Here is a 22874-nt window from a genome sequence, read left to right as displayed (position 1 = left end):
AGATTGATTGAATTTTAATGCAATGATGATTCAATCAATTAGATTTAATGCTCTATGCACATTCTGCAAATATTATTTGTAGAAATGGTCTAATTTACGGTATATTCTCTAAAGCATTGTTTTTCTTTTTCTGGCAAGTGATGTTTGTTTTTTTGTTGTAGTTGTGTCAGTTTTTGTAGGCTTGGACACCATGTTAAGCTTAGGTATGTTCTATGCTAGAGCAATTTATTTTAATTTTCCAATATATTTTCCAGATTAGCAATCACATCAGCATTAAAGTAAACTGCAGATAGAACATAAATATAAATTGCAAAAGACAAGCCAAGACAAGAGGACACAAGATGTGGCGCTAGCCAGTGATAAACCCCAATGTGGGGAAACCCTTGATCAATTCTTCTTATATGTTCTTCAATAGTTCAGCAGAGAGAGAGAGAGATAGTATGTTTACAACAGAAGTCAACACTTTAACTTATCTAGATAAGAGCATTGATCATTTCTAAGAAGATGATACATGAGATCATCTGAAGACATGTTGCTTCAACTGATTCTCCAAGGTGACTCCTTCACCTATCAATGTGTTGCATTTCGTCATCATCCTGCACCTCACTGCGCTGCACATGCTACACCCATCATCATTATGTTACATCTCATCACACTTCATTAATTATCACTGTACCCATCACTGTATTGCATTATGTGCCATTGCTACACCATATTGCCATCCTGACCTATGTGTTGGCTGCACCTTGCTTGCTTGTTGTCCCTAGCATGCTTATTGTCCTTAGCTTGCTGCTAAGTACCATACAACCGTCCCAATGTTAGTTAATTGTCCCTTGCATGTTGCTCTCCTTCGGAGACAGATGCTTCTGTTGTTCCGGCCGTTCCTAGCAGTTTTGGCTGTTTCGGCTTTTTCTGCAGTTCTGGCTTTTCCGGCTTTTCTGACAGTTCCGGATTTTCTGGCAATTCCGGCAATTCCGGCTTTTTTGGCTTTTCCGGCAGTTCCGGCTTTTCTGGCAATTCCGGCTTTTTTGACAATTCCTGCTTTTCCGACTTTTCTGACAATTTCGGCTTTTCCGGCAATTCCGGCTTTTCTGACAATTTCGGCTTTTCTGGCTTTTCCGGCGATTTCGGCTTTTTCGGCAATTCCGGTAATTCCGGCTTTTCCGGCAATTCTGGCTTTTCGAGCAATTTCGACTTTTCCAGCAATTCCGGCTTTTCCGACAATTTCGACTTTTCTAGATTTTCCGGTTTTTTGAACAACGTAGAGTTTATTCTCCCATGATTGCATTTAGATCTAGGGCAGCGTATACCCTAGGGCACTCCCTCTATCTCTCATATTTATCAAACCCAAAACAAGATGAAGTGAGATCACAAGAGTGAGTGTGTGTGAGACAAATGACTTCAAGTCCTCTTCTATTTATACTAAAACGTAGAGGTTGAATAGACATGACTATTGGGCTTCTGATTTTACATAAGTTGCTGGCCGACTTAACAATTTATCCATAATCAAAATAAATTCATATCTTCATAAATACTTATCGGAATCGGATGATCTTTAGATCAATCCTACACCTCTCAGTGAGAGGGATCCAATAAAAATATCAGCTGCCATTAATAAGATGACCCACATGGAGTTTGACCCTAGTTGCCAATTTTAACATGAAGATTCAACAACCAAAAAGGATTTAGACTTGCTTTTAGCCAAGATGCCACAGCATTGGAATAACTATTCTACCAAACTTCCCCACAACCTGTACCTTGATTCAACCACACCGCAGAGATTGGGGTTTCTCCCATATTAGAATTCTGGTGAATGGATTAATAAGTTTTTTCGTCCTCACCATTGAACCAACACCCACCCCATTGGCATATTTTATAAAGCATTTAATGATTGCCTTACCTGATTTGTTTATTTATTTAGATTATAGTGCATGGTTATTTGTGCATTCTCCTATCATCATTGTTCCATGTTTCTAAGATACATGCTATGTTCTGCCAAGTTTCCCGGATGGGAGTGCAGGAGCGGGGAGATGCACAAGGGACGTGTGGGAGCACTCTTAAATTTTAGGAAATTCAGGAGGGATGAGGTGTGTTAGAATCCCTAGCAGATGGGTCTTTTATATCTTTAAAATTATAAAAATAAAAATAATAATTCTAAAATCCTAACAATAACAATTCATCTCATACAAATTCATCATTGTGCAATTTAGTGGAAATGTTGTAATCCCACCAATTCATCTCATACAATTTCATCATTGTGCAATTTAGTGGAAATGTTGTAATCCCACCAATCCTGGAATCCTGAAAATTGTTAAGTCTAACAAATTCTAAATAAGATTTGAAATTTTGCTTTATTCATATGTACTCCAAGTAAGCTTAGGGTTGTTCGACAAAAAAATATGGGGGATGCCCAGGTGTCCTTCTAAAGGAAAGGGGGTGCCCAAATGCCCCCTTTTGGGGAAATGCAAACTGGGTAATGTTCCCCAAGTTTCCCAAGGTGCCTCTGGTCCCTGGAGCGTGGGAAACATGGGGACGTGCCCCTGTGGAACACTGGATATAGAGTGAGTGATTGGAAAGTGTTGCCTTTCTCCTATTGTCATTTTTGATTTTTCCAATTTTTGAGATAGATGGTGAGTGTTTGGCACTGGATTTGCATCTTTTACTTTGATAGCAGTGATGGATGTGAGTTAAATTGCTCTCTGTTTATTTCTCCATTTGAGAGTTGGAATTCCCATGCAATATTGAATACGTAATGGTGCTTAGGGTCACATGGGAGGGTTATAGATACTTAAGACCATTTTCTTTTTTTAAAGAAAAATGTTGTAGGGAAACTCGTGGGCACTTACCCATATTTCACAAACAGTACCTGTCTAAACTGTAAATCCATTGTTGCTGATTATGGTGCCTGACTTTGTAGGGATATCTGGTTAGGAAAACAAAGGCAGCCAGCCCAGGGAATTGACCTCAAAAGATCTTGCAGGTAGCTCAAAGCACTCAAATGCTCAAGCTAGCCAGTTGGACTACTTGTGGACAATTTCTTGTCATCTTCTTTTACAAATTTATTTTTGAAAACTTGCATTCTTTATATACCCTTGAACTTTCTTTGGAAAATGGAACACGACTTACCGTGTCTCCTGAATACCAAAGTGAGTTTATTCCGCTAAGCTCCTAAATGAGCCAAGTCTGCTTAGTTGGATCAAGCTTGCCAAGAATCAATGAACTTGACCAAGTTACTTGGCAAGTTTGACTGGGTTTAATTGAGATTGATTGTTCTGACACATTAGGAGAGGACTTTTTGACATTTACATATTTCTGCATTTTTTTTGAGATTTTCTAAATTGGCAAGTTTTATGCTTGAGCATTTCTGAAGTCCGACAAATAATGTTTGACTGGCCTATTTACCTGATTTGGATCGAAAGCTTTTGCTCCACTGCATAGATTTTCTGTTGAGAGGATTTTTTTACATTCACATATTTCTGATTTTTTTTTTAGATTTTCTAGATTGGCAAGTTTTATGTTGAAGCATTTCGGAAGTCCGAGACATACTTGATGTTTGGCTTGCCATTTGACCTGATTTGGCTCTAAAGCTTTTGCTCCACTGCATAGATTTCCATTTCCTTCATAGGTTACAGAGAAGGCTGGTTTCTCTCACGTATATTTCCTTTATTGGACTAACTAAGATTCGTATTATTTGAATTTATAAAATTAGGGCATTATCTGAAGATATAGCAACTTTCTTGTTTTCTTTTGGTGTAGAATTCAACTTTGAATTTTGGAAGATTTGGGTCATTTCAAGATTTGGGCAAAATTTGAAAAACATATTTCTTGTTCCCCCTCCTAAAGCAATCACTGTGAACAGCGCTCCATTGAAGGAACGAATTGAAAACCTACAAAATTTAGCGCTGGTCGGGAGGTGGCATTTCTCGGAAATGTCAGATGAGGCAATGAGGAAATGGCTGGCGGAGAAATGGATTCCCGCGATCGGTTATGTCCCGGTCATCTCACGTCTTATGAAAGACTGGTATTCTTTTCACTTCCAAAAAATATCTAACTTGGAATTCATCATCCAAAGACCATGGGTTTCGGGTCGCAGTTTTCTGGCTCTTTCCAGGTGGTATTTGGGCTTTGACCCCCTCAAAAACATGCCTTCAAATTGTATGATCTGGGTCAAGTTACCCAACTTACCCTTGGAACTGTGGACCTTAGAAACCCTTTCTGAGATTGGTAATTCTATTGGTAAATTCATATATGTGGATCCTTGGTGCAGAGGTGAAAAGGACAAGAGGATTGCATGGATACTGATTGAAAAACCTTACAAGGGCGGATATCCTGATCACATTGTGATTGCATGGGATGGAGCCAAAATCAACCAAAGGCTTGATTTTTGGGGGATTCCATTTCGCTGTTCTAGATGTCATCATACTGGTCATCTCATTAAAAATTGCAGATTCCGATTGAAAGGAAGATCCAAGAGGCATCAACATGACCAGGGCAGGAACGTTGGATCAGATCCGGAAGGTAATTTTATACATGAAAATCTCCCATATTCCCAGGAGACTGCCCCCAGCGAGCAATTATACCCTCAAGATCGCACGGAGACCCCAAGCAAAGCGGCTTTTATAAGCTCCCCTACGCCCGAACCCATTGAGATCCCACCTGTTCCTCTTCCGTCGTCTATGGACAAAGGTGACTTTGTCGTAGGATCCCATCCTATTCAGATCCAGTCCCGGTCTCCATCTCCGGTCTCTCCATTTGCAGATAATCCGAAAGGAAAAGGCCTCGCGCCTTCGCCTACCCCGCCCAACTCTCCTGTACAATCGGCCGTCAACAAGTCTGACAGTGATCTCGACCTTTTTCTCCTCAGGAATCCCTCGGTCCTTGAACCCCTCACTATTCACAAACCTGCTTCCCCTCCCCTGCCATCCATAAGCCCTGATTCTGCAAGGAATATCACGGTACGGAAAAAACAGAGGGGTGGCAGCAGGCATTTTCGGGGTAGGTCGATTGCCTCTGATTATGGTATTACAAACCTGTCGCTAGTAGAGGTCCCAATTTTGGAATCTTCTGGAACACAGTCCCTTAGAGCATGGGAGACTGGACAGCCGTCCACATGACCTTTTTAATATCCATGAATATAAGGGGCCTGGGCGCAACCCCCAAATTTCTGGCGCTCAAGAATATCTTTCTCTCGGCTCTTCCTAAAATTATTTTCATACAGGAAACAATGCATTCAAGCTCAGTTACTTTGGCTTTTTTCAGGAAGATGTTTCCGGCCTGGCATATGGTTGCCACGGAAGCTACTGGACAATCAGGTGGATTGGCTGTGCTGTGGGACCCCACATGGATTAATGCGAGAGCATTCAAATGTTGCGCAGGCATCCTTATTTCTGCTTATACCAGGGGACAATCTCTCTCCATCAATATGTTAAACATTTATGCTCCATGCAGGGATCGACTTTCGTTTTGGGAAAAGTTAATTGACTCTGAACTATTGGATATGGAATCCTTAATGATCGCTGGGGATCTCAATGTCACTTTAGAATCTGATGAAGTTTGGGGGACGGGCAGGAAGAATGATCCCCTGGGAGAACGACTAAGACAGGAATTTTTAAGCAGGGATTTGGTCGATATACGGCCGAGGAAAAGGATGCCTACATGGGACAACAAAAGGTCTGGTGCTGCCTATATTGCGAAGAGGTTGGATCGTTTCATTGTAAAGACAGGGATCATTGATGCATGGGGGATGCCGATATCTTTCACAGGTTCTGATTTCACATCGGATCACAGGCCCATCTATTTGGCTTGGAAAGAACTGGATCATCGGCTGGGTTACTCTTTTAAGTTCAATAGAGTTCATCTCGAAGATCAAGATTTCATCGAGGTCATTCGCAAAAAATGGAAGGAGATAAAGGAATCTGAAATGGCTCTTTTTTCCACTTTCAGAGAGAAGATTCAGTGTCTCAAGGTGATAACAAAGGACTGGCAAATTCGAAAGAAACAAAAAAACAAACAGGCGTTTGCGGATATACAAAGAAAGTTATGCTCCCTTTTAAACTCCACAAGCGTTGATTGTATGTCTTTTGAAAAAAGGAACAAAATCAGAGAATTGGAGAAAGCCAAACAAGCGATATTGCAAGAGGAGGAAGCCACATGGAGGCTCAAAAGTAGAGCGCTTTGGCTCAGAGAGGGTGATCGAAATACAAATTTTTTTCATAAATTTGCCAATGCCAGACGCAGTATAAATTCCATATGGCACATCCAGGATGGAAATGGTGGCATATTATCATCACAGCAAGACATCTCTGCTGAAGCGACAATCTTCTTCCAGAGACAATATAGCCGTCAACAGAGTAACATATCAGACATTTTATGGGCTGTGGACCTCATGCCTGAAATGTTCAATGATCAGGCTAATGATAATTTTTTCTGCCCCATAAAGGAGGAAGAGCTTCAAGCGGCAATCAAAGCATTTAAAAAGGACAAAAGTCCTGGGCCCGATGGCTGGACCATTGAGTTCTTCTCATTCTTTTATGACATCTTCAAAGATGACTTGTTAAGGATGGTGGAGGCTTCACGGTTATCTGGAAATATAAACAACGCCATTACTTCTACATTTATAGCTCTTATTCCAAAAAAAGATCGATCTGAAACGTTCCATGACTTCAGACCGATTGCCTTATGCAACATCCTCTTCAAAATCATCTCAAAGATCATTGCAGAAAGGATGAAGGCTGTGTTAAATTCATTCATCTCAAATCAGCAACATGCCTTTCTCAAAGACAGAAATATCCTGGACGCGGTGGCTATGACTCAGGAATGTCTTTTCTCTATTATTTCAAAAAACATTGATGCTGCTATTTTGAAGATTGATTTGGCTAAAGCTTATGATTGTGTCGACTGGGGTTTTCTTAGAATCCTGCTGGCAAAAATTGGTCTCAGAACACAATGTATCAACTGGATAATGGCATGTGTTGAAAATGTCAAATATGCTGTCATAATCAATGGCATTCCAACATCCTTTTTCAAAGCTGAAAGAGGCCTCCGGCAAGGTTGCCCATTATCTCCATTATTATTTATTCTCGTGATGGACACTCTTAGCAATCAGATCAAAAAAGCGGTGTCGGATCAAAGATGCAGGCCTGTAAAAATCTGTAAAGACATCTCCTTATCTCATAACTTATTCGTTGATGATGTTCTTATCTTTTCCATGCTATGTAGAAGGTCCTGGAGATGCTTACATGATACTCTTCTTAAATTCCAATCGGCATCGGGTCTGGTGATAAACAAGGTAAAGTCTATGTTGTATCATAATGAATCGGATATGGACACTGTATTATGGATCTCCGAGTTATTTGGTATATCACAGTCCACTATCAGGAGTGGATTCAAATACCTTGGTTACACATTGAAAGCCAATGGATATGGGAAACGAGACTGGAGCTGGCTTACTGATAGATTTTTCAAAAAAATCTCTGGTTGGGAATCGAGATTTTTATCTCTGGCTGGAAGATTCATTTTGGTTCAGGCTGTGTTATCACAATTATCGGTATATTGGGCTCACTTGTTTCATCTTCCAGTCTCAATCATTAAAAAATTGTGTTCTTTAGCAGGTAATTTCTTGTGGGGAGGAAAATCTCATCAGTCCAAGATTCATTTGGTTAGAATGGACTCCATATCCAAGCCGAAGGAAACTGGTGGTTGGGGGCTCATTAATATGAGAATTTTCGGGAAGGCTTTACTTTGCAAATCTCTCTTCAGGGGCATCTTCGGTTCCGGTCCATGGAGCAAGATTATCCAAAACAGATACCTAAAAGGGCGCAGTTTGGTGTATTGGTATCGTAGATCCTCTATTGGTATTAAATCAGGCTCTGCTATTTGGAACAGCTACAGGAAAATACTGCCCTTCTTTCTTGAGAATCTTCGATGGAGAATATTTTCGGGTTCCAGTATTTATATTGGTATCGACCCAATTGTGAATGGCTTGGAATTGATGATACCAAGATGCCTGATAACCTTCCTCCAATCAAAGGGCATATTCACGTGGGACAGGCTAATAAAATCATGGACATCCTCATCCCCTGTATGGATGGACGAAGAGGACTTATCGCTGCCCCCTCACATGAGACCATTATGGGCTTCGGTGATCCTGAACTTATCAAGCAAAGGCTTTCAGCGCTCAGGTAATAAAGATAAATTGGTATGGACCATAGTTTTAAAAACCGTTTTGAAAAACCGGTAACCGGTCAAACCGGCCGGTTAGCTAGCTGGCCGGTCGGAACCGGCCTAAAAACCCGGTTTAACCCATCACTTGCCCGATTTTTTGACCTAACCGGTAAAAACCGGCCGGTTTAGGACGGAACCGGCCGGTTTGTATCAAACCGGCCGGTTCCGTCCTAAACCGGCCGGTTTTAGGCACAACTTGTGACCTGTGATCAAAGATTTGAACCAGCAGCTCAGTAGCAGTTTTTTTGGATACATACAAACCTAAGGTAATAATTAATCCAAGAGAGGAGCCAAGAGAAGTAACAGATAACACAAGTTTCAGCACTTAAGACATCTTTCAGATATCACATTACAACAGTATGTGCAGGACTCTATCATGGCACATAATGATTGTTAAGCAGAATATAGGGACCTCAATTAGACGCGATTCTGAAACATATATCATTATTCCTTGGGTTGCATGCTTGATATGATTGCAAACCTTACATAACACCATAATCCCTGGCACGGCAGTTACCTTAATATGGCAAAGCTTTCATGACAAGAAAACAGAGATCTTGTAAAGACTCTTATGACAGGATTGTATGGCTTGACTCATGACAGTGACTTCACAAACAGTGCAACAGTGATGACTGCAGCATGACAGAGAGGTATGGCTATGATCTATGGACAGTGAAAGTGGCAATGACACAGTAATCCTCTTGATGGCAGTAACCTGGTATTACGAGTAAGCAAGTGACAACAGTGTTAGTGGACAGTTGGATCAGTGGGAGCAGTGAACAGTTGCATAGAGGGAGCAGGAAGTGCAAAAGGAAGATGCAGTGAGAATAGCAGTAGGCAGCAGTCATAGAGCAGCAATGAATGTGTGAATTGATTGATTGTAAAGGAAACTGAAGACCCCTGCAGACTTAGTCTGCATATCTTTAGACTTAGTCTGCATATCTTTAGACTTGGGGAGTCTTGTACTACCTTCCAGGTTTACCTGCTAAATGTTGGATGTACATCATACATAACTGAGCTTATTGTTGAGCAAATTCTTGTGTACTCTCCTTGATGTCATTGGTGGCATTGATACTGAGGTTGCAGATCAGGCTGAGGCATCCTCAGACTCTGAACCAGATGATGTCTATGTAGCTCCTGATGATGATCCTGTGTCTAGTAGTGGTGATGGACTTGATGATTGATCATGTGTACACTGTAGACTTGTAGTAGGCCAATGGCCTCATAGCTTGCAGCATTGTTTTTGGACTTTATAGGCCATTTAGAGCCTCATTTCTTATGTATTTTGCTATTTTGTCGATGATATGTATTGCACTCGGTGCCATTTTGATAGAATCACCTTTGCATGGTATCTAAATGAGCAAACTTTGCATATTTTGTCTCTATTGGCTTGGAATCATGGTTTTACATCTTAAAAATAGTTTTGTTTCATTAAAAATTAATTATTTAATGTATTTTTTTAAAATCGGTTCGTTTAGACCAAACCAGTCCCGGTTAGACCAGTTCCGGTCGGTAAACCGGTTCATTAGGTGGACCGGTCCGGTCACCGGTTAAAAACACTGGTATGGACTATAAAGAACTCAACTCAGCGGATTCGGGTCAAAGACATTTACAATGCAATGATTGATGGTCCCACTGTTGGCTCTGTTCCATTGTTTCCTCTATCACTATGGAAAGTGACATGCCCGCTCAAAATGATTCTATTTTCCTGGCTGGTCTTCTCCAACAGAAATCTCTCTTGGGAGGTTCTTCAAAAGAGGGGCTGGAATGGTCCGGGTCGCTGTTCCATGTGCCACTTAGATCACGAGACAAATGCTCACATGTTCTTTCAATGTGCCAACTCTCTACAAATCTGGTATGAATTGTCTTTATCTTTTTGTTTCCCTTACCGAGTTTTTGCTTCTGTATAGGAGGGCTACAGGTGGTGGAGTGAGCAAAGTATTCCTCTGCTCTCCTTGTTTGTAATGGTTGTCTGGCTACTATGGAAATGGAGGAATGATTGTATTTTTCAAGATCACAGAGCCCCTCTTGCATCCATACTGATGCGAATTACTGAATGTTCAATCACTCCTGTCTCGTAGGGATTTTTTCCTACAGGTTTTGATGATGACATTTTTGATTTCATTCTTTTTCTACAGTCATGGCTTTCGCTGGGCTGTTTTGCATATGAACATTTTGTCGTTCCTGCCTCCTTCATAAGGATTATATGTCATATTATCTGTTTCAGCCGGTTTGGGATGCATCATCCATTATCTGCATTTCTCTCTTTCTTATTTCTTTTCAGGAACGCTGAGGTTCATCCAGGCATGAATATCTGACTATGTATATGTGTTTCATTATATTCTTTTAATATAATCTATCTGGTTTTTTCTCTCTGAAAAAAATACATAAATATTTCATAATAAAATTCTGATGATACTTAAAATTCTTACCTATATCTTGTCAGAATTTTATAATGGATAAGATTTATGTATGATGGAATAATGTTTTTAGACTTTTACCCTGAAAACCAGTAAAAAAAATCCAAAAGTAAATTTAAAAAGCAAAGAGAGATTGCTATATGTTCAGATGACTTCCTAACTTTTTGTCAAATTTTTAAAAATTAATAAGTTTGTTATATGATCAACTTATTCCTCAAACCAACACTTAAAAAAAAGTGTCGATATTTACTTGAGAAAACTTTTAAAGTACATTGTAAAAAATATTGAATAGAAGTATAATTTAAAATACATGATTAAAAAATATTGAATAGAGGTATAAAACATTTTGCTAGCAAAAATGGTTTATCGTAACTCCAATCCGTCATTACCCAATGGCCGAGGCAAGGGACAAGGCCGAGAGGAGATAATCACCTAGATAAAAGCAAACGACTGATACTATACACCAAAGTGAACTAAAATACTTCACAATAAACTGGTGGCGAAGAACTAGTGAAATTTTGAGCTTATGGTTGTGTGTGGAAATTAAATTAGAACAACATTTTTTAAATTGTGGATCCTACTACTCAATACATTTTAAAATCCTTTTATAAATATGCATTGTCAACTGCTTACTCTATGGTGATCATGGTTAAAAGATAAACCATAGGAGTTGCAAAGCAGCGAGTCCCTGCCTTAAGAACTCAGAAACTGCTTACTCTAGGGTGATCATGGTTAAAAGATAAACCATAGGAGTTGCAAAGGCAGCAAGGCCCTGCCTTAAGAACTCAGAAAGGCAGCAATTGTAGGAGAACAGTATACCTAAGTGATATGAAGTAGCATTAAATAAACAGGCAAACAGGTGTATAGAGCTCAATGTGCAAGCTAGATTCACATTAAATAAACAAACTTTAGTTATCTAAAGAACCAGTAAATATGAGGAAAGGGGAGGGAAGAGATGGAGTTTGCTGCATCTTGTCCATGTTGTACGTGATTTCACGAGTGTTACACATGCATGCTTTCACAAGTGTTAAACATGGAGTTGGATGTTTTCACAGTGTTAAATTGATTGATTAGTAAATATGACATATAAGCAATTAGGAGGTAAAAATGTTTTATATTGTAGAATGTTTTGTCTAACTGGAATGGTAGTTGTGGTTTTTTTTGTTTTTTAAATTTGTTTTTGAATGTATAAATGGATTCAGTGTCTTAATTTTTTTTTGAAATAGTTGAATTATGCAGATTTGATTGCTCAAATTTGTGATTCCAACAAATCTTAATTATGCAGATTTGATTGCTCAAATTTGTGATTCCAACAAATCTTTACCAAATATTGGGTAAATTTAACTAAAAATATACCAAAAACTAAAAACATAAAAAATTAGACTATCACTGTTCATTATTACTCTTTTTAAATCTGTCGGGGCTAAATTTTTAAAATTTATTATCTTGAAAATGTTTAAAAACTTTGCAAGATGCCCATTGCATTGATTATTAGTATTATTATTTTTAGCTTTTGATCTGCATTGCCTTGATCCGAGTCCCAAGATGTTGATTACTAGATAATCGAACAAGAACACATGTTCAGTGAGTATCCATATCGTTTGAACTTGGCATTGGTGTTAATTTTAGGTATGTTCTATGCTTAGAGCAAATTTACTTTAATTTTCCATATTAGCTCAATATCAATTCTAGATTAACAATCACATTTAGCATGATAGTAAAATGCAGATAGAACATAAACATAAATCGTAGAAAACAAAGCCAAGACAAAAGGACACAAGATGTGGCGCCAGCCAGGGACAAACCCCAATGTGGGGAAACCCTTGATCAAATCTTCTTATGATCTTCAATAGTTCAGCAGAGAGAGATAGTACAAATACATTTGAAGTAAACACTTTGACTTGCCAAAATGCGAGATCAGACTTCAAAGATCTTCACCATGAAGATGACACAATGAGGTTGTAGATTTGATGACAAGGATTGCAGTTCTAAACTCAGGGGAAGGCATACTTATCAATCCTCATTCTTCAACTGATTCTCCAAGGTGATTCCATCACTATGTTGCACCTTGTTAGTTGAATAATCTTCAACGCAATAATACCAACCCATGACAATAGCGCTATCCATCTCATATTGCAACAACAACATACAACCCTCTAATGGCTTCGACAATATGACAACTCCATGTATTATGCTAATGATCTGAGCCCTCAAATACCCATATGGAATATTGACTGTGGTGTTATGGCGTTTGGCCTAACACACAGTTTTCCTATAGCAGCATAAACCTTTGCTGCTCACAAGGAAGTCCGCACCTTCATATTCTCTTACATGATCAGCTCATCGATCTATCTTCTATCAATGACGAAGCTCCACCATGGTCACTGAACATAGGCCTATATTAATCTGCCTTCTAACAGTCCCCTTTTCTGCTCCAAAGGTCATTGTACTTAGGGTTTCCAACCAAGGTTTTCAACACAATGATTTCTCTTCCACAAAATTCATTGTTTATAGCCTTCATCAAGTTCAGGATCTCACACCCCTTGCTCCATCCAAGTGACTATACATAGCTTCTAAATCAAGGTCTGCAACATACAACAATTATGCCCTTGCATTTATTATCAACACAACCCTAACATATGCTGTCCAAGCACACCTTGCTGGACAGACTTCAACACATACACTTTAGCACTCTTCTCCACGTCATACAAGCCACTCGCACTGATTTTCATAGCTTACTTATCTGCTTGAAGCTTGATGTTGTCCCTGTCCAAATCAGAGGTCAAATTAGGCATCATTTTCCTGTGGTAAGACTCCTCCATGACTACAGCTAGGGCATGCTTGAATAGTCTTCTTTTTTACTGCATCTAGGGCTAGTTAAGGCCTCCTCTATACAACGTATATGGATCCTCCTCTTGCTGTGTAAAATCCCTCGTTAACTGCGGCCTAGGGCACCCTTAGATGTTGCCGCTAAGATCTTCCTGTAGCTGTATATATAACCCTCCTTGACTGCGGCTAGGTGTCTTCTTCCACTGCTGCTATATGACTCCTTCAGGACAGTGTTAAGGTCTCTCCTCCATCGCTGCGTTAAGGGCTAGGGCATCTCCTCTAGGGCATCGTTAGACCTTCTCCCAAAACATATTCTTTTAGAGACTTCTCCTTCCACCAACCCAAACAAGTGGAGAGGAAGAGATCACAAGGTGTGTCTAAAATGACTTGCAAGCCACCTTTATTTATAGTGCAACGTTGAGGATAAATGGGGGTAATTTGGTTGCTGGCTGAACTTGATGAATTGTCACATAACACAAATAAATTCATATATCCATGAATACATGTCGGAATCGGATGATCTTTAGATTAATCCTACACCTCTCGATGAGAGGAATCAAAGAAAAATATTAGCTGCCATAAATAAGTAGACCCACATGGAGTTTGGCCCTAGTTGCCAATTTTAACAATTGACCTACCGGTGCATATCTATAAATACATGCACACGCTTTGGTGGAAATGAGAAATCAAGGGCGGAAGAATAGGGATGTGAAGCAAAGTTGAAACCTTGGGCTTTAGTTATATTAACCAGAAAAAGACAAGTTCAGAACGAGTGAACAAATGCTGCTAGCCATTTACAGAAATGTTTGCCCTGTTGAACGTCCTGTGTTCATTGTTTGGAGAGAAACCTTTGGTTGAACATCCTAAGCTCGTTGTTTGGAGAAGAACCTTTCTCCTTGTTATTCCAAATGAGACCCTGAAACATGGGTTAGACTCGATCTGGTGGCTTGATGTGCAATCTAGTAACAAGAGAGGACAACAATGTCAAGAATAATAAAGTTCCAGCATATAAATCATCCAATTAGTAGATCCCATGTGCTCCAGTAGCCCAGAGAGGAGGGAAAATGAAATAGAATCTCTTCTATATCTATGGCTGTGAGTGGAATGGAAACCCAAGGTTTTGCAAGGAGGCAATGCACAAAATTGGTGGAACAAGAGAACTTTGGTGGAGCATAAGGGATAGACTCACACTGCATTCAGTAAGTCGTTTAGTCATTCTCGCACAGAGGCTCGCTATAACCATGTTAATTGTTATTTTTTCAGTGGAAACAACCTTGCAAATCCAGGAAGAGGAGAAGGAAGAAACAATCTATGCGGTTATAAAACCATAATCTATTTGAATTGGCAATTTTGCTCCGAGAACTGTCCCCCAAGAAATAAGCAGGATAGGGCAACGCTCTATTCCAGTGTCAAGTAGATAGTTAGCTTAGCACAATAATATGCAACTAGAATGGCGCTGGAGAGATATGATTACCAAAATTAGTACTGGAGACAATGACCACTTCACAACCTTGTTCAAGGGTCTTACATAACCATGCTTTGCCCAACATTCAGCTCACATAATTTGAAGCAATGTTCTACCAAGTTTTTGGGATGGGGCACGAGAACAAGGACTTGTTGGAGTGCCCTAGGAAACATAATTTATTTCAATAATGAAATGATTCATTCATATATCATAAATAATTTAATTAAATAAAAATAGTAAAATATTGTAGACATTGATTTAAATTCATTATTCATTTTTAGTACTAATCAAAATAGTTGATATTAAAAATTGAAATGATTTAAATTCAAAAATAGTAAAATGTGATTAATCAAAGACTCTAATGTCATCATTCAAAAGCTAAAACTAAAAATGAAAAATGGACAATGTACCAATGTTATCAAAATCAGTGTCGGTTGACCCCAAACCTAGGTAATAGAAAAAAAACTGAACCAAAAAATATTTGAATATTCATGTGCATCCATATGAATCCAAACCATTTACACAAAATGGGAAGTTTCTCATATATATAACAAGGGTGTATATGATTAAAATAACACTGAGTGCAATACATATTTGAACCAAAACTGCATTAATAAAGAGACTTTAAATGGTCATTATAGTCCAAAAAAATCATGTTAGAACAAATACCTACATATCATCAAAATCATTATATATATATATATATATATATATATATATATTTTGGGATTCCTTGTCATTAATATCACCGTCTAAGCATTAAAATAAGATATAAATGTTGGAATCACAAATTAGAAATGAATTCAACTGTATATTAATTATAATAAGAATGATGTACATATAAATACAATAGGAAAACCGTTGATTCGGTTTCTAGGTTTTCTTGGACTCTAATACCTAATCTCTATTACACACACTAACCCAAATATTAATGATGAGGATTAGGTGTTTAACATTCTCCACTTAATTTGAAGGGATGTATCAAAGTCCAAGAATGAGAGCGAAAATGCATCATAGCCAAGAGTTGTATGTTTCTCAGAAATGGTTTTCAAAGATGACCACAAACCAAAAAATGAGAGAACTCGAGGTCTTAACCAATGATGGTTCAAAGATGACCACTAACTCTGGAACTATCATAGAAATTCCTAAACAAACCAAATTTGGAAATGCCAAAGCAATTCTTGGAACAATTCCTAAAATGGCATCTTCTACTAATGGAAGTGCTCCTTCACCATAAATTGGTGTCGTAGATACCGAAGTATTTTTGTAGGTGTTGTTTTAAGGAGAAAAGACACCAACCAAAACTCAACATGCCAAAAACATGCAATCATGCTCATAGAGTATAAAATCTCATAGAACACAAATTCATCTCTGATTTGACTACAACTTGAATCTGACTGCAAACTCAGACTCTAGGCTGTAGCAGTGAACTCTGATTATCTTTGACTTAGGTTCGCTTGATAAATCTTTGAACAGGTAGCAGACCATTAATTCCCCCCTTGTCAGATAGAGGGTGAGAAGATGAAGTACTCTTCACTGCAAGACTATTCAAAAGTCGTGAACAAATTCTGTGATATGATCAATATATTTTCTTGGCTATTGGCAACCATTGCCAAGAAGCAATCCATCCAAGATGAATCTTCTTTATTGCAGGTTTCTTGTTTTTGGAACATCTGTCTGAATGATGAGTGTGTTTACCACAATGCTCACAAGGGTGAAGATCAAACGATGATCTTTAATATGTCCAACTCGATCACAATGTTGACATCTTATAATTTATTGTGGTTGTGGAACAACATCACCCAAATATCCAATACTATGAAATTGTATAGGTTTTGAAAAATCAGGAAATTGAAAAGAAACATCCTTATTATATCCCACACCAGTTCTATTTTTGTTGTGCACAATTTCCTCTGAAGGTCTAATGAAGGTTTTGGGTAGTGTAGGTTGAATTTTCACATTTTTATGCAAATATGCTCCTAAAGTGGCTCCATTATTTTGATCATTCTGTGATTGTTGATCAGGCCTAAACGGGGAGTTGCTATGAACAAAAAATAGTTTAGAATCATGTCTTTTTTGTTGTAGTTCATCTTTCTGGAATTGAGATTCGAGTTGTAGAAACTCGATCTTTTCTTGTGCATTTTGCAAACAATTTCTAATGTTAGACAAAGTGTCCTTGTTAATTTGGATTGTGTTATGAACAATAGAGATCATTAGAGTATTTAATAACTCTACCAAATCATTAATTCTCACCATTTTCTCTAACTCACCATTAGAAAACAATCAACTTTGAAAAGGGTGTCGCTTTCAACTGCAAATGCACTCATTTACAATGTAATTCAAAAAGTAAAAGTAAATACATATGGACAACTCCCAACTCCCAATACTAGATCGTTGCAACTGCACAATGAATAGTATATTGTGAAACAAACAATGAAGAAAGCCTCACAACAAACTTGATTTCTTAGATACCTATGGTATTATATTTATGTTAAGGTCAATTGTTATTCACTACATTATGTATAATCCATTTAGCGAGACTTTAAGACCAACACAATTCTGCGACCAACTCAAACCTTTGAATGGTACAACACCTCAGAGAAGTCTAATTTTCTATCATGACCAAGCTTCTAAGTATCATCTAGGCGGGTTCCATAACTTTGTTCTGAAAAATATGTTTGAGCAACTATCTGGTCAATGATAGTATTTCGGCTATCATTGTTCTGAATGAGACTCGTCGAGTGATTTCACATCTGAAGAGGTGAAGAACAAATTCTACCATAAGGTGCAAGGTTCAATCGCTCCCGCTGTTTACTTTGCTATCCACAACCAGCCATCGACGCTTTGCAAAGAGCATACCATTGATTGCATGTCACAAAAAATAAGTAAGTGGAAGTTGAAATTATCCTCATAAATAAGTCGAGTCAAAGTTAACTTGGTTCTCAGATGTGTTAGTGTCGACTTCTACTGCAATATTTCTTTTGTAAGGGCTTCTTTATAAACAAGGTGACACTGAATTCAATCCAAAATTTTGAAGGCAATTATGGATTTAAATAATGGAGCATGGCACTACAACTGAAATCCCGCTATTTCTAAGCATAATCCAATAGTCCAGTCATTTATTCTTTTAAACAAGGAAAAATAATGGAGGAAATACCACAAAAAACAATTGTATTAATTTGAAAGAACTCGACCAATGCATTAACTTGAAACAACTTGAATAGCAAAAGAACAATGTGCGAAGGCATGGAAAATACAATTTTAGTTTATGCTTTACTGTGGCGATCACTCTTTCATTTTCTTCGACGACCATCATAAATAAATTTACCCTCTGATGTGGCGATCACTCTTTCATTTGTTCACAAAGGAAGGAAGAAGCGACTCAACTTTTCCATATGATAACACATAGATTAGTTTTTCCATTCATGCAGGGTTAGAGTGGTCTATAATTAATTGACCAAATTCTGGTGCTTAACATAAGCCAATAAATGCCTAATATCCTAATAATTATTACATGAATTTTAAGTTGCTCATATGCTCTTCAAATACAATCTCAAGAGCCCCACTTAGATTATATGTCAAACAAAAACATACTAGCACAATAACTAATGATGGACAATATTTAATATCACACAACCATCACAAAGTATAACTTTGATTTATATCTTAGAGGTTAAATAACATGCTGACCCATTGTTTTGGCACTTTTGACAGGGGAAGGACCGACCACTGGCATTTAAACTTACAACTTGACAACTCTAACAGTTCTTCAAGATCTTTAGATTCAAAAATGCGTGTAATTTACATATCTTTTGTAAATTTACTCACGCCTTGACCTCCAAGAGTGGTCAGTTTGTGGTATGGTCTTGTTGCTCTACTACAGGGAGAGTCATTGTCTTGTCCTGTGAGGTCTCAATAACTTATAAGAAGTAACATATCACGACTCGCTCTATACAATTCTTCGCTACATGCTCCATGCTTGCGACTCCAAGATTCACTCGAAACCTCATTCTTTGCCTGAAAAATTCACGTAAATGCTATGTGTTTTCAGACCAAAGTCTGAGATATAAGGAGCACCCACGAAGACCACAAAATTAGTGGCTTAATTGACAAAGGCACAAAACTAGTGGCTCATTCTATTCGATAGAGCAGATTAACCTTCACTCTGATATTCCTTGAACCAATGCTCTAATTCCATTATTGGAATCACAAATTTAAAACGAACTCGACTATATATTATTGATAATAAGAATGATGCACATAGTGACATATAAATACATTAGGAAAATTGTTGATTCGGTTTCCAGGTTTTCTTGGACTTAATAAGTAATTTTCATAACACACACTAATCCAAATCTTAATCACGGGGATTAGGTGTCTAACAATAAACAACTTAACTGGTCAAGTCGATATTTTCTTCGAGTGATAGGTACAATTTTATTAGGGTAAAGACAAAGGAGTTCAATGATCAATGCCACCAACATCAAGGTACATAGAGGGCTTGGCGCTCTTGATTAAATGCTAGTTCCAAGCTCTCATACATCTTAGAATCCAATGGAAACATTGCAAGCCCCCCAACCTTGAAAACTATAAGTTTGCTGAATTTTGAGTAGGATATAAAATTCTACTTTCTCCATATGAAGTCCAATGAGGTACTCTCAAACATCTAGAGTCAATTAATGATAATGTAAAAAATTTAAGTAAAAGGGTAAAAATGAAAGATAAAGAAGGAATCATGTCACTTTTACTTACATAATTACTTTTAATTTTACTTTCACTCTCATATTACTATTAATTACATAGCATTAGGAGGGCCCTAAGGTTAAATATTAGGGTTTTCCACTCATAGATTGTTGTTTTCAAGCAAAATTCAAGGGGGATGCCTAGCCCTTTTTGAGGGAGATACCCACAAGCACACCTTTTGGAGAAACATGTCCACCACATTGGGGAAACGTTCCCCCTACATTTCCCTGAGTTTGCCCAAAAGGCGGAAGTGAGGAAATGTTTCTCCATGCGTCCCCTTGTCTTGGGTGCATGAATAACATAGGGAGTGTGCTCCCCACCTCGAGGGGCATATCCCCATGGAACACTGGTTTGAAGAACCATCAAAGCACATTCTCTCTATCAAGTCCAACTTCGGCCATCTCTCTCTTCAACAACACAAGAAGGAACTATTACAACACTTACTAGGTAACAAGTGGACTTCTTGAAAATCTTGCGATATTTTGTTATGCCATATAATTTTCAATATTTTGTTAATGTCATAAACTATTGCAACAAATGCATATTGAGGTTTTCTCTCACTCAATACATTGAATCAACATTAGAAATGATAGTTTACCTTGGATTAGTTTGTGTGCCACTTTTAACTTTATGTATTAGCTTTTCTCTAATGTTCTTCTCTTACTTAATTACAGAGGTAAAATGCTTTGTTACTTAGAACTTAGTTACAAGTTTTGAGCATTTATTATGGTAGATTGTCAACATGTCAATAATCATAGTTAGACATTGTCATTATTGCAATAGCTAAATGTAACATTGGCACCATAAAAAATAAATAAAAAAATCACGTTTTTATGAAAAAGACAAAAACATAAAATGCTATGAAGTAATGTTAACCTCAATTCTAACATTAATCAATGTCATCATAAAATATAGATATATAATCTGTTTTCAAAGTTTATTAGAAAATAAAACCTTGATTCAAATCAAATTCAAATACAATCTCAAATTTAAAATTTAAATTAAAAAATATAATATGAACAAAAGAAATTAAGTAAAATTTTTAAAACCTTCTATTAAAATAATAAAAATCATTAATTTATATATATAATTAATAAAACAAACATGCTATAGTCTCTATATCCCACCCAAAGGATAGGGAGCATTAAAGATATAGCCCAAAGGGTAGGGATTATTAAAAATAAAGCATATATATATATATAGTTTTTGATATATAAATTATGCGGAGTGAATTGAGATATATTTTATAATTTCTTTGTGGTCAATTTATAATATAGTATCTAATGTAATAATTAAAAAAAATTATTTTATTATTATTTTTTTATATTATAAATGAAATATAATATTTATAAAAATGAAATATATATAAATTTAAAAATTTGATAATATAAAATAATATATATGTGTTTTTAAATAACATAGAACTCGAAATATTATAGACGAGATGCATTATTTTTAACAAAAGATGAGATATATCACATTTGTATTCATATATTTTTTTTTTCACACACATATCATAGTGTTCATAATATTTTTTTAGCTTAATAATCACTCGGGAAAAAAAAAAATTGAGATACAAAACTTTTAATGTTTAAAATCTCTTTAGTTGTGTGCACATGAATGTGTATGGCATGTTGTAGATCTATTTCAACTCAAGGCTCTTTCAGGATTAATAGTTTTGTATTCCAAACACTTTTATAAATCTAAGTTGAGATGATTTTATACTAGTTAAAATAAGATTATGAATACCACACTATTTTACTTTAGGGTCTTATCACCATTTTCTTGAAATTTGAGTTATTTGGTTTATGGGAAATAATGTGAAGCATTTCATCTTCCACAAAGTTGCATTAAAATACTTTATATAGGTGGATTTTTTTTTGAAATTTGAGTTATTTGGTTTATGGGAAATAATGTGAAGCATTTCATCTTCCACAAAGTTGCATTAAAATACTTTATATAGGTGGTGGATTTAGGTGAAATTGCTTAGCTACTAAATATGTTTAAAAATTTCGTATAGGCTAAAGACATTGTGACACTCTAATACTTAAGTTTAAGAAAAACAATAAGAATTTCTTTCTTTTTTATAACTTTATAGAAGGAAGAGTTGAAATTGTTTGAAAAACACAAACTACACAATAGATGATGTACATTATTCTAAAAGTAGATGATGTACATTATTCTAAAAGTGAAGATCAAATTTAGATGTAAACAAAGATGATCTATTTTGTCATGTGTATCATATTAAAGGTGAAGATTAAAGCATGAATAAGGATGCCATTTTAAATTTGTGGTATTGAATCTTAGTTAACTCTAAATAATTAATGAATGAATGGACACTGAAAGAATGCCAAAGATTGCAAAACTAAAGAATGAGAATGTGTTGCAACATGATATGTTTGAAGTTAATATAAAATTTTCAAAGTATATGTAAATTTGTGTAGGTTTTTTTTCCCTTCAGAATATTACATATGATGATGAGAGGAAAATTATAGAGGAAATATGAGTAATCCTCAAAGTATTTAAAAAATAGATAATAAAAAATGAGTGTTAAATGTTTAATTTATGATTCCAAAAGTATGGTTAAGTTGCTAAAGGTTACAAGACATTGTAGTTGATTCAAGAAAGTAAATATGAGAATGTAGACTTTCATCAATTGACATTTTTGTTATTGTTTTTGGTCATCATCATGTGAATTTTTTCATTCCTATACATTTTCACCTATCATTAAGGTGTATACTAAAGAAGAAGAAAAAGAATGGGAAATTGTTGCAAATGTAGAGGCATGTGCTTTTTATAAATTCGAAAAATGGGAGACTTAGTATCAATGCATGTATTAAGGAAATGACTTAGACTCATCACACCAAGAAAAAAAATAAAAAAAAAAAAATAAAAAGAAATAAGAAATAAGAAATAAGAAATAAGAAATAAGAAATATGAAATAAAAAAAAATAAAAAAAATAAAAAAGTAAAAAAAAATAATAAAAAAAGGTAAAAAAATAATAATAAAATAAAATAAAATAAATAAAAAAATAAAATAAAATTATATATATATATATATATATATATATATATATATATATATATAAAATAAAAAATAAAAATTCCCTAGGAAAAATCATAATTTTTCATTAAGAGATTTGAAAATTACATTTTGTATATGCACGAGAGTGCATTAAAAAATAGGTTGTTTT

This window comes from Pinus tabuliformis, chromosome 9 (genome assembly GCF_031772625.1).
Source record: "Pinus tabuliformis cultivar Carrire ecotype Pingquan chromosome 9, CPIR1, whole genome shotgun sequence".
NCBI lineage: Eukaryota > Viridiplantae > Streptophyta > Pinopsida > Pinales > Pinaceae > Pinus > Pinus tabuliformis.
The sequence above is the reverse complement of the archived record's forward strand: the minus strand, read 5'-3'. Positions refer to the sequence as shown.